Genomic DNA, 12,077 nt, shown 5'->3' on the forward strand with positions numbered 1-12,077 from the left:
TTCTAGCCCTCTTTTCTCAATAGAGCAGCAAGTGCAATCCTTTTAGAATCGAAGTGGGATTTTCTTTTCCGTCAAAACTGTAAGGTATTTCCCATTTCATTCAGAATAAAAGCTAAAGTCTGTTCATTGACCTCCCTTCTCCCTTTGTCAAGCATCTGGTCTTTTACTTAGTAGCATATTGGGTACATTTCCCCACGTATTCTGCAAGAATGTGATCTTAGTGGCTACACGGATCTGACTGTGTTTGTAAATTGTACATTATTTAGCTCCTTCTCTGTGTTCAGACACTTGAGCCTAAAGTTTTTCATTCAGTCAGTGGAAATGTTGCCAGTGCCTACTCACCCTAATCTCCCAGGGTTGTTGGTGAGGATCCAGTGGAATCTGGTATGCTGCATAGGATAGTGTTCGAAAGGTTATTTCTTAAAAAAGTTTTTTTTGTAATTAGTTTTGGTACCTCAATTGTTATTTTCAATGGGAGTATAAATTTAAAGGCGGAAACAATTGCACCTATCTCCAGGTTGGAGGAGGCCTTTGGTATTGTGTATTTGCGGCTGCTTTTTATTATGTTCTATGATTTGAACATCTTCAATTACCTAAAAAATCTACCACCTGGATTCCAAACAGGGCAGAGAAGACTAGCTGAAGCCTTGTAGGAAGTTTAGTCCTCATTCTTGGCTGCTTTGCATCTGATTGTTCTGGACTTTTGAGGTTGCCTTAATTAAATCTAAACTGTATTTCACGTGGCCCTTATAGATGCGTCTGATGTTTTTTTCCGAACGGGAGAGCAGCCGTGCCCAGGCTTTTCTCTTCTTTTGTGCTCCTTTCTTTCCTTTTTAAGTGCCTTCTTGGCAATTCTCCAGAGATGTTTTGGAGTTCATTTTTAAAAGTCCATGCTGATAACATGGTGCTGATTGCTTTTGGTGGTTGCCCAGTGAAGCGTGAAGTGCTGTGATGGGAGCTAGCAAAGTCTGGAGAGTGTTCGTGAGACCGGGGAAGGGCCTGCTACCTCCGTCTGCTTGCACGGTAGGCAAGGTAGGGATTTAGATTTAGTTTTTGGTAGCATAGTAACAGTTGCTTATTTTATCAAAATCATTTCCAGTAGGCTAAAAACAGTTCTTAGTTGTATTGCTTAGGGATGAATGCTCCGGACATCCCGGTGGTAGGAGGAAGAAACACGAAATTAGGTTTTTGAGAGCAACTATAGGAAATTAAGTTTTTGTTACTCAGCAGGCATAGGCTGGGAGGCCACCAGGCCACCAGGCTCTCAGAACCTTAGAGATAAATATCACAGTACTCTGACGACTCTTATGAAAGCATCGAGAGACATGTGAATAATTGAGGAGTAGGGCCTGGAGAGGTAGGGAGTGTCTGGGAAGCCTTTTTGTTTGGGCAGAACAGAAAACTACATGGCCAGAGTTAGCAGAAGCTCTGTGAGCGGTTGAGCTCCATTTGCTGTTTCCTTGTGACGTTCTTCTGGTCTGATACCAAGAGTTCATTTTATAACTGTGGATAAACTTGAGGAGGCACAATGGGTGAAGGGAAGAACAAAAGCAGCTTTTTAAATGCTTTTTATTGGGGAAAAAAACCAAACCATGATTAGTAATTAACAACAACAAAAGCAGTAATAAACACTTCAGCTGTGCCAGCCACAATCAGGCACTTACAGATTTTACCTCATGCCGTCGTCACAGTAACCCCAGGGCAGAGATTCCTGTTTTCCCCATTTCACAGATGACTTTTCTGGGGTCGCACATCCAGAACTTGGGAGAACTAGGGAATGAAATTGAGTTGTTTGATTCCAGAACCTCATTCTTAACCTCTCTGCAGCACACACTGCCTCTCAAAATCCTCAGTTTTATTATTCTGTGTAGAAGTACGGTTTATGTGTAATTTGACCTTAACTGTTACATGAAAATTTATTTTGATGCCGTTCTTGCTGCAAGGTAATTGTGAATAGCAGGGCATTATAATTACTTCCTCCGTCTTTGTGCCATTTGGACTGAGCGAGAGCTAGGCCTTCCAGAGCATCTCCTTTCCTAGTCATTGAGCATTTGCTTAGAAGGGCAGAAGAGATGTCAGTCGGGGGCTTGTTTAATGTTTATTACGACTTAGGTGCCTGGCTGGCTCAGTCTTGGGAGCATGCAAGTCTTGATCTCGGGTTTGTGAGTTCGAGCCCCACTTTGGGTATAGAGAAATTACTTTAAAAAACATAAAATCTTAAAAAATGTTTCTTATAGCTAGCATAATTTATTTTATATCCAGTTGAGGATGGCACTGTGACATTACAGAGTTGGTAGAGTTTTGTTTTTTCCCGTTTTATATTTATTTTTACTACTCTGGGATTGAATAGTGAACACATATAGTAAGTATGTTTATATTGTTCATAGGATTTGGAATCTAAGTTTGTTATTTTAAATGATTAAGGAACTTTGTGATTATAGATCTTCTCAATTCTACTTTCTGGCAATATGCTTTTATACCATTTTAATATATTTCGGAAATATGTTATTCTGAGTAGGGGAGGGAGCTGCTTATGGGTTGTGGTTTTATGGTTTGGGAATATAAATGTTGTACCAAATGACTTTATTTTGTGCAGTATTCCTCATATTTTGGGTATATTTTGGAAGAGGAAGTTTGTACTGAAGATGTCACTGGGATTTTTTTTTTTAACGTTTATTTATTAAAAAAAATTTTTTTTTAACGTTTATTTATTTTTGAGACAGAGAGAGACAGAGCATGAACGGGGGAGGGGCAGAGAGAGAGGGAGACACAGAATCTGAAACAGGCTCCAGGCTCTGAGCGGTCAGCCCAGAGCCCGACGCGGGGCTCGAACTGACAGACCGTGAGATCATGACCTGAGCCGAAGTCGGACGCTTAACCGACCGAGCCACCCAGGCGCCCCGTCACTGGAATTTTTAACAAGCCCGAAACATTGCTGTGTTCGAAAAGTTAATATAAAGTTACAGTGTTGCCACAATGATAAGTTAATTGTAGTTGCAGGCAAGATCTTTAATAGTTTGCCAACAACAGTATAATTGCTACATAGAGACTTTGAAATATTAGATAAACAAATTTATTCTGGAGAATATAAAGGCTTTTAAGTACCAATCTTGTTTTGACTGCCTTGTTTTCTAGGGCTTAGTAATTAAAACATTGTTCCTGCTTCTTAATGCTGCAGTAACAAAGTTGGGAAGAAAGCAAAGGAAAAAAGGGGTCAAGTTGGAGGACTTAACAGAAGACTTTGTGAGGCCAATTTCGACTGGAAGTGTCTCTAAGAAAGAGAAGATGGTCTTATGGTCCATCAACAAACTAAAACCTATAGGACATTTTGTGGTAATCATTTTAAAGGCATTTCCATGTATCTTGGATAAGGGTCATCAGGTAAGCCTTCACGTGAAAGAGGCTGTCCTGTTTCTCACTCTTCTCCAGCTCTCCGAAGGTAGCTGGGCTCCAGCATGAGGAATAAAAAGTGTGAGGACAGAGGGGAAAGGCGTGCAAGGCCTAGGGAGAGAGAAATGCAAGATCCTGGGGGCGGGATCCACTCAGACTTCAGTGCTGAAGCTGCCTTTCTAGCCTGTGAAGGGGACTTACAGAAGACAGCCTTGAAACCAGCTGAGATCTGGAAGAAGGGGGCTCAGGCACAGAGGTGAGGGTGAGCAGAACGAGTTATTCGGGAAGTCAGGAGATCACCCGAACGGGGACTCATTCCTCCTGTGGGGCCAGAAATGGTTGTGGTAATAAAAGCATGGTAATAATGAATGGTGGCGTAGCTTGACTTCCTCCTTGGATCATTTCTGTCTTGTCTCTTGGTCCCCAGGTTCTCTCTATTGCCTTCCTCCCTCACAGGCCATTCTGCCTTCTTCCTCACTTCCTGTGTTCAAAGCGCACCAGGATTCTGTCTCTCTTCTTTGATCTCTCCTCTGTCTCCAGAGAAGACGGACCCCTAAGTGATTTCATTCATTCAGGGTCAAGGCTTTAAGTTTTATGAGGTGATGATGACTCCCCAATTCATTTCTGCAGTCTGGACCGACCTCTGTGTAGATCTCTGGACTTGTCCACTCAGCTGCCAACCTAACCCTACTTGAAAGCCTAAGAAGTCTTAAACTTAGCATGTCCTCAGCAGAACTGGTGTTTTCTCTTCCCTGTGCACCTCAAGTGGCTCTTTCTCACCTCTTCTTTTCAGTTTGTCAGACCAAATGTCGGCGTCGCTCTGGCCCTCTCTCTCTTTCTTACAGACCACCTGCGGTCCATCAGTAAGGCCTGTCTCTTCTGCCTTCACACTGTGTCCTGAACCCCGTTCTTCTGTAGTGAGAGCCAGTACTGCAGTAGCTTCTTTGTTCCATACAGTAGCCAGAGTCCTGTTTGGAAATGTAAATCAGAGCACGTCACCTCTGTGCTTGAGATCCTTCATTGGCTTCCTGTCACTTCTGGAACGTAACTAAACATCTTCGCCTTGGCCACAGGGCCACAGCATTTGGCCTCTGGCTAGCTATCTGATTTGGCGTCTCATTACTACTTCCTTTTTTCTGGCTACTCTGGTGGTCTTGCTTTTCCTTAAATGTCACTACAGTCCCTGCTCAAATATTACCTTCTCAGAGGTGGCAATCTGCCCACTTTTACTGAAAGAGCCACCCCTGCCACCTCCACCGTCACCTTATATCTCCTCTCTTTTGTTTTACCCAGGTCATACTGTCTCTTTTAGTTTATTATCTGACTTCTGAATTAAAATGTAAGCTCCTTGAAGATAAGGGACTGGTTTTCACTAGATGCTTCACGTCTGGGCATAGTAGGTACTCAAGTATTTGTTAAATGAAGGAATATTTTGAACATTTGCTTTGTGTTAGAATTTTCAACATGGACTAGTCATTAATCTTCACAACAGTTCTATAAAATAGGAAATATTGTACCCATTTACGGGTAAGAAAATTGAGGCATAAATAATTTGTTATATGCCCAAGTTATAGATGGATAATAATGGATACATAGAGGGGTATGTTAAAGCCTCTATACTATTCCATTTCCTTCATTGCTAAAATCCTTGAAAATGTCTTCTAAAAATATTTTCTAGGTCAGCTTGTGTTTTGATCATTGACTGTTGGGTTATATATATATATACATATATGTATATATATATGTATATGTATATACATATACGTATGTATGTATATATATGTGTATATATATATACACATAGATATTTAAGTTTATTCATTTTGAGAGAATGAGGGAGTGTGAGTGAGGGGAGGCGCAGAGAGAAAGAGAGAGAGAGAATCCCAAGTAGGCTGCTCGCTGTCAGCACAGGGCCTGATGTGGGGCTCAGTCTCATGAACTGTGAGAGTATGACCTGAGCCGAAGCCAAGAGTCAGATCCTTAACCAACTGAGCCACCCGGGCACCCCAAACATTGGGTCATATTGTAAGATAAAATTCAGTTTTGGATCAAGAGACGTAATGTTTTTGATCTCAGAATGGACCCTTCTGTCTCCCTGCCCCCACAAATGCTACATCGTGGAACTTGGGGATTTCTGACGCCAAATGCAGTTCTCATGGGAGTTGTTATGTAAATGGCAAAATTTCCCAAACATCCTGCAGTGGTGGTTGTGTTCTGTGTAATTGGTCTCCGTACTTCCACTCGGGCCTTCCTCCAGGCCACTCTCCATGCTGTAGTCAAGTCAGTCCAGTGGCTTCTGATTGCTCAGGGGTTCACCAGCTCCTTGAAGTCCATCTGTGATTTGATTCTGAGATTTCAGTGCTTCTAACCCTTTGTTGTTCACTACACTTGAGCCATACCAGCCAAACTGGAATCTGGATGCCACGTGTTTCTTTTTGCCCCAGGGTTTCCTAACGCAGTTCTCTCTGACTTGGGATGCGTATTGCCCAGTGGTTTGGAGCCTTGGGGCCGGATGTTCCAAGCTGTAGTCTAGGCCCTGACCTGGGACAAGCGCCTTCTTCTCTGGTGCTCCAAATATAAAATGGAGAAGATAATAGCATCTACTTCGTAAGGTTATCATGAGGATTAAATGAGTGAATACATGTAATGCTTTATTTAGCCCAGTGTTTGGAACATAGTAAGCATTTACTATGTGCTAGCTGTTGTTATCTCTGCACTTTCCTTAGTCATCTCCTTTATCCTTCAGCCCAGCCTTCTCTGTTTTATCACATCAGAGTTTACCTGTTTATGTGTTCTTATAGGACCCCATGCTTGTCTAGCATGGCTCTTATTATAATTTGAGAGCATTTATTTATTTTATGTGATTGTATGTCTTTCTTCTCCATTGGCTATTAGCCCTAGAAGGGCAGAAATAACTTGTTTGTTTGCCATTTTATCCCCAGCACAGTGCCTGGCACATAGTTTGTGCTTAATAAATATGTTTTGTGCTCAGTAAATATGCCCAATGAATGAAAGTGCTGTTTAAGTTTTCTTTTCTTAAACTAGGGTCTTGGGATCTTTTGCAATAATGCTTCTTTGGGGGAAAGATTAACGTTAGCATGGAAACTAGCGTCATTTCCCGCCAACCTGGGAGATTTGGAAAGCTGAGCACAATGAGTAAAAGTGTAGAAGGCAAAGGGGCAGGGACTGTTCAAAGACAGGCAGAAAGATCAGGAAAATGAACTTGTTCAGGTGGATGCCATCTAACAGTGTTTTGTTGAAGATCTTTGATGCACCTAGGTGTAGTTATGATCTATTCACCAGTGACTCAGCCAGTGTACCTCACCCTTCTGATGGAATGTATGTTTCAGAGGAAGTGCTTGGGAAGATGAGTACTGAGAAATTAGCATTTATTTATGTCTGTTGGTGTTTATCGTATGGCACCGCCTCTTGGGTGTGTGTCTTGTGTGTGAGGTCAAGAATCTGTTTCACACCCACATAAGAATCCTTAGGCTGGGCAAGCCTTTTATATGTAGGACACTGGAGAAAATTTTACAGCGATAAATTTGAATGGTAAGGTACCCTCTGTCTGATATGAAAGTCCATATTTCCTGTGACATGTATACTGTAAGACACAGTTCTCAAGACCTGGAGAAGGAGAGGGATTTCCAACACCTACCCCACTCTTCCTGCCTCCATTATATTTTCCTTTATCCTTGACCTTCCTGGTGACCTCCATCAACATATCTTCCTGTTTAAAACCTGGTTATCTTTTCTCCTGTCCCCTGTTTACCTATTACTGCTGTTTCCTGAAAGTTGTATTTCTACTCCTGAGATTGGAATTTAGATTCCTCCTCTCCCAGAGATTAATCTTTCTTGCCAGAAGGTGAGTAAGTTGGCTGCTCAGGAAGAAAAGACTCAGGAAGCAAGTTGTGTAGAGAGAGCTATGTACCAGTCCACATACAAGCATCAGCTACTTATGAAGTCAGCACAGTGAGTGATACAGAAAGAGGAGTCATGGTTTCCAGCTACAAAGCAGTGACAATCTGTAAGGAAAGATAAAACTAACATAGTCCTTGGGTCTTTGGGTATATATTGAGAATCTACTATGTGGCAGGTGCTCTCCTCGGAACTGGAATATAGCAGTGGATGAAACAGAAGTTCTGGTGTCCTGGAACCTGCGTGCCCGTGACTCGTAATAAGTCAGGTAGTCAGGAGTGCAGTGAAGACAAGTAAGGCAGGGAAAGCAGATGGAGAGTGAAGGCACGCCCAGAAAAGGGCCATCTGATGTGGTGCCATGTGAGCAGAGACCTGTATGAAGTTAGGGGGTGGGCTGTTCCCACACCTGGGCGAGTGGCACTCCTGGTAGAGCCAAAGTTCAGAGGCCCTGAAGTGAGGGTATATCTTCAGTAAGAAGGGCAGTGGGGCTGGAGTGGGGAGTGAATCACTCCAGTAGCTGGACAGGAGCTCAGAGGGAGAGTAGAGTTTTGTTCAGTGTATGCTGGGACCCCATCGGAATGCTCACCAGAGGCGTGTCATGGATCTGATCTGGGTTAGTCTGAGCAAAGGACCACCGTTTGCAGTGTGGGGATAAGACTCTCCAGGGGGGAGGGGGGGGAGGGGGAAGGGGGGAGGGGAGGGAAGGGGGGAGGGGAAGCCGGGAGCCTTGTTAGGAATTACCGCTGTCTTCTGGTGAAGGAGGCAGTAGTTTGGACCAGGGTGGTAACGGTGGTGCTGGAGAAGCCATGGGATTCTGGATTCATTTTGAAAGTAGAGCTGACAGGATAGATCAGATGTAGGGTGTTAAGAGAAGAAAGTTGGAGGTGATTCTTTTTTTTTTAAGGTTTCTTTATTTTTGAGAGAGAGACAGAGACAGAGCCTGAGTGGGGGAGGAGCAGAGAGAGGGAGACACAGAATCCGAAGCAGGCTCCAGGTTCTGAGCTGTCAGCACAGAGCCTGATGCAGGGCTGGAACCCATGAATTGCGAGATCATGACCTGAGCTGAAGTTGGATGCTCAACCGACTGAGCCACCCAGGCGCCCAGAGATGATTCTTGAGGTCATCTGTGAAAAGTTGCTTGTGGAGGTAGGTCCAGGTCTGGAGTATACTGTGTGTCCGGAGAAGTCTTCATAGGAGAAGAGGCCTGAGGTGTGGAAGTTGCTTAAAAGGGGCCTTGAAAAGTGGCATGAAAGGTGATTTTATAGAAAATAAAACAATATGAGGTGTACAGCATTTAAAAGAGTTACGTTCTGACTCTAGCCCTCAAAATATTCCTGGGATCCATTTCTTGTAAAAAAAAAAAAAAAAGATGATTTATCCTAAACAAAGCCTGCACACTGTTGACCTGTGACCCTGGCAGGCATGCTGCGTTTGTAGCAGTGTTTACATTGGTGAAAATAGTTTATTTTTATTTACTTATTTATTTATTTTATTCATACACTAGACATTTATTCATACATTACAGTTTTATTTTTGTGTACAGAGTTGTTTAACAATCACTGAATTTCTAGGCCAGGTTCAGGTAACTGAAGAGCCTTTATAACTAACTTATATTGTCTAGATCCAAGGTATGCTGCAAACATGGTCTGGAGCAAAATGGGAAATAACATCTTTCTAAAGATGAGCTTCGAAATTCTAGTCCAGTAAGTTGTTTCCTTTTTCTGGTAGCAGGGCTGACTCATACCTGGCTGCTAGGCCACCATTCACAGGTATAGCCAAGAAAACAGGGTAGGGACCACCAAAAACAAGACCAACCAGTCCACCCCGTGTTATGGTACAGGTTTCACAATTCAAATCACCTGTATTCAAAGGTAGATTTGCAAAACCTTTGCAAGATGCATGCGCAGTCAAAAATGGGAACACTGCCATTGGTAAGCCAGCAGCTATACGAGCCTGTGTCACGTTCAAGATGCGTCGAAGAAGACTGTTTGCTATTAGACCACAGAGAGCAGCATTAAGGCCGATATAAACTGATCCATGTTCAAACAGATTCCTTTCTGCTTCTGGGAAGTGGTTAATTTTTCTGTTTATGATATTGAAAACTAAATCTTCCCTGACAGTTATCATCTGGTTCACGATTTTTCATCTTGAGCCTTATGCTCTGCTCACAACCCTCCTCTGCACGCTGGGGTTCACTCCAGCCTTTGCTCAACTAGCCTGAACGCAGCCATCTTTGGCTGACCCGTGACTCGGGTCAGCGGTGAAAAGAATTTATGTGTTGAAGATATTATGAATTGCTATTGATAGCATTAATTAATTATTAATTATTCTTACACTGTGTCTGTGAAAGTTGATAAGATGAACTGGTACTTTATGTGTAATCTGCACAGGTGTGTACTATTCTTCTTTTTCTTTTTATGCTTCTAAAAATGGTATGGGATTTAATGAAATTAAAATTATGCATGACAAATGGAGGGACATGCATCTGAATGTGTGTTTGGTGCAGAGGATCCACGAGACGCAGTCCATATATTGAAGGGGATTTATAATGTGGTAGGAGCACCTGAGATTTGGTGGCACAGGTAAAGAACCCCAACGTAGTTTTGATTCTTGGCGAGAAATAGAATTCTTATGTTCCGCTTTAGCTTATTTTATCAATTAGTGAATGAACTTTCCTAACTTTGGTGTAAGGACTATGGACTGTAGCCACTAAAACACCAAGTGAAAAACAAGATAAAATACCTGTTTTTCAAAATGAGCATTTGTATATTGCTTTCCTCATTTAATCCTGTGAACTAGGTATGATCTCAGTTTTAGGGAGGACTCAAAAGTGCAGCAATACCCAAGGTGACAAAAAATTCTAAATATTAAGGGTCTGTCATGTATTTAGAATATTAACATATTCTAAACCGTCTTTTGATCCAAATCCCATTCCCTTTCCATTATATGTACTGTGTTATCCCTCCCCCCTTTTATTAATGTTGAAACATCCTGTTTCTTAATTGGGTTAAAGGAAGTAAGTTAGATCTCAACTGTTACTAATTCAGAAAGAAAAAAACCTTTGGCACATTGAGAACATATTATTAGTTCATTGTGAAAGTAATGGTGGAGTTCATGGACTTCTGATGAGGTCAAGTGCTGTCATTGATACTTTATCTTTTTTTAAAAAAAAACTTAAAAAAATGTTTTTTAAATTTATTTTGAGAGATAGAGAGCATGAGAGAGCGTGAGTGGGGGAGGTGTGGAGAGAGAGGGAGAGAGAATCCCAAGTAGGCTCCCTGCTGTCCGCACAGAGTTCAGCTCAGGGCTCAGTCTTCTTATGAGCTGTGAGATCATGACCTGAATGGAAGTCAAGAGTCCAGTGCTTAAGTGACTGAGCCACCCAGGTACCCAAGTAGTTTCTTTTTTTAAATAATTTTTTAAGTCTGTTTTTTTTTTTTAATGTTTATTTATTTTTGAGAGGAGGGGAGGGACAGAGGTGGGGGGCAGAGGGTCTGAAGCGGGCTCTGCGCTGACAGCAGAGAAGAGAACCTGACATTGGGCTCAAACTCATGAACTGTGAGATCATGACCTGAGCTGAAGTTGGATGTTTAACTGACTGAGCCACCCACATGCCCCCCGATATTTTATCTTTTTTTTTTTAATGTTTATTTTTGAGAAAGACAGACAGCATGAGTGGCGGGGGTGGGGGACACACCAGAAAGAGAGGGAGACACAGAATCTGAAGCAGGCTCCAGGCTCTGAGCTGTCAGCACAGAGCCTGACGTGGAGCTTGAACTCACCAACTGCAAGATCATGACCTGAGCTGAAGTCAGATGGTCAACCAACTGAGCTACCCAGGTGCCCTCTGATATTTTATCTTTATAACAGTTTTTTCTTTTCATTTGTAGAGTTGGGAGTTCCAAAATTTTTTATTAGGAACACTTCCTATATTCAAGACGGTACAAAGCATATATAAATATAAGAATAATATAAAACACCCAATGTTTATAGCAGCACTCTCAACAATAGCCAAATTATGGAAAGAGCCTAAATGTCCATCAACTGATGAATAGATAAAGAAATTGTGGTTTATATACACAATGGAGTACTACATGGCAATAAGAAAGAACGAAATATGGCCCTTTGTAGCAATGTGGATGGAACTGGAGAGTGTGATGCTAAATGAAATAAGCCATACAGAGAAAGACAGATACCATATGGTTTCACTCTTATGTGGATCCTGAGAAACGTAACAGAAACCCATGGGGGAGGGGAAGGAAAAAAAAAAAAGAGGTTAGAGTGGGAGAGAGCCAAAGCATAAGAGAATGTTAAAAACTGAGAACAAACTGAGGGTTGATGGGGGGTGGGAGGGAGGGCAGGGTGGGTGATGGGTATTGAGGAGGGCACCTTTTGGGATGAGCACTGGGTGTTGTATGGAAACGAATTTGACAGTAAATTTCATATATTGAAAAAAAAAAAGAATAATATAAAACAAACTATCCTTTAACTGCTACCCAGTTAACATAGAAATTATCCATGCCTTCTGGGGCTCTCTGCTTACACTACCCTCTCAAACAGGTAACAACAACATTGAGTTTTACGTTGTTCTGAAGTGTCTTCTGTAAATATCTTTCATTTAGGAATTAAATATTTTTAAAAATATTGTGGATAATTTCATCTTGCTTAACATAACTGTAATGCAAATAGCCCTTTAAAATTATATTTTGATTTACTTATTTATGTTAAAAAGGGTTTTGTCTGCATACAAGCAGTTACTTAAAAGGCAG

The 12,077-nt window shown here is 41.9% G+C and overlaps 1 protein-coding gene and 1 pseudogene across 6 annotated transcripts in view; one reads left to right on the top strand and one right to left on the bottom strand.

Moving 5' to 3' along the window:
* KIF1B (kinesin family member 1B) overlaps positions 1 to 12,077 on the top strand; it is a 144,129-nt gene that overhangs the window by 24,800 nt on the left and 107,252 nt on the right. The window lies entirely within an intron of this gene.
* On the bottom strand, positions 8,617 to 9,454 carry LOC102964219 (annotated as a pseudogene).

Source organism: Panthera tigris, chromosome C1, assembly GCF_018350195.1.
Source record: "Panthera tigris isolate Pti1 chromosome C1, P.tigris_Pti1_mat1.1, whole genome shotgun sequence".
In the NCBI taxonomy this organism is placed as follows: domain Eukaryota; kingdom Metazoa; phylum Chordata; class Mammalia; order Carnivora; family Felidae; genus Panthera; species Panthera tigris.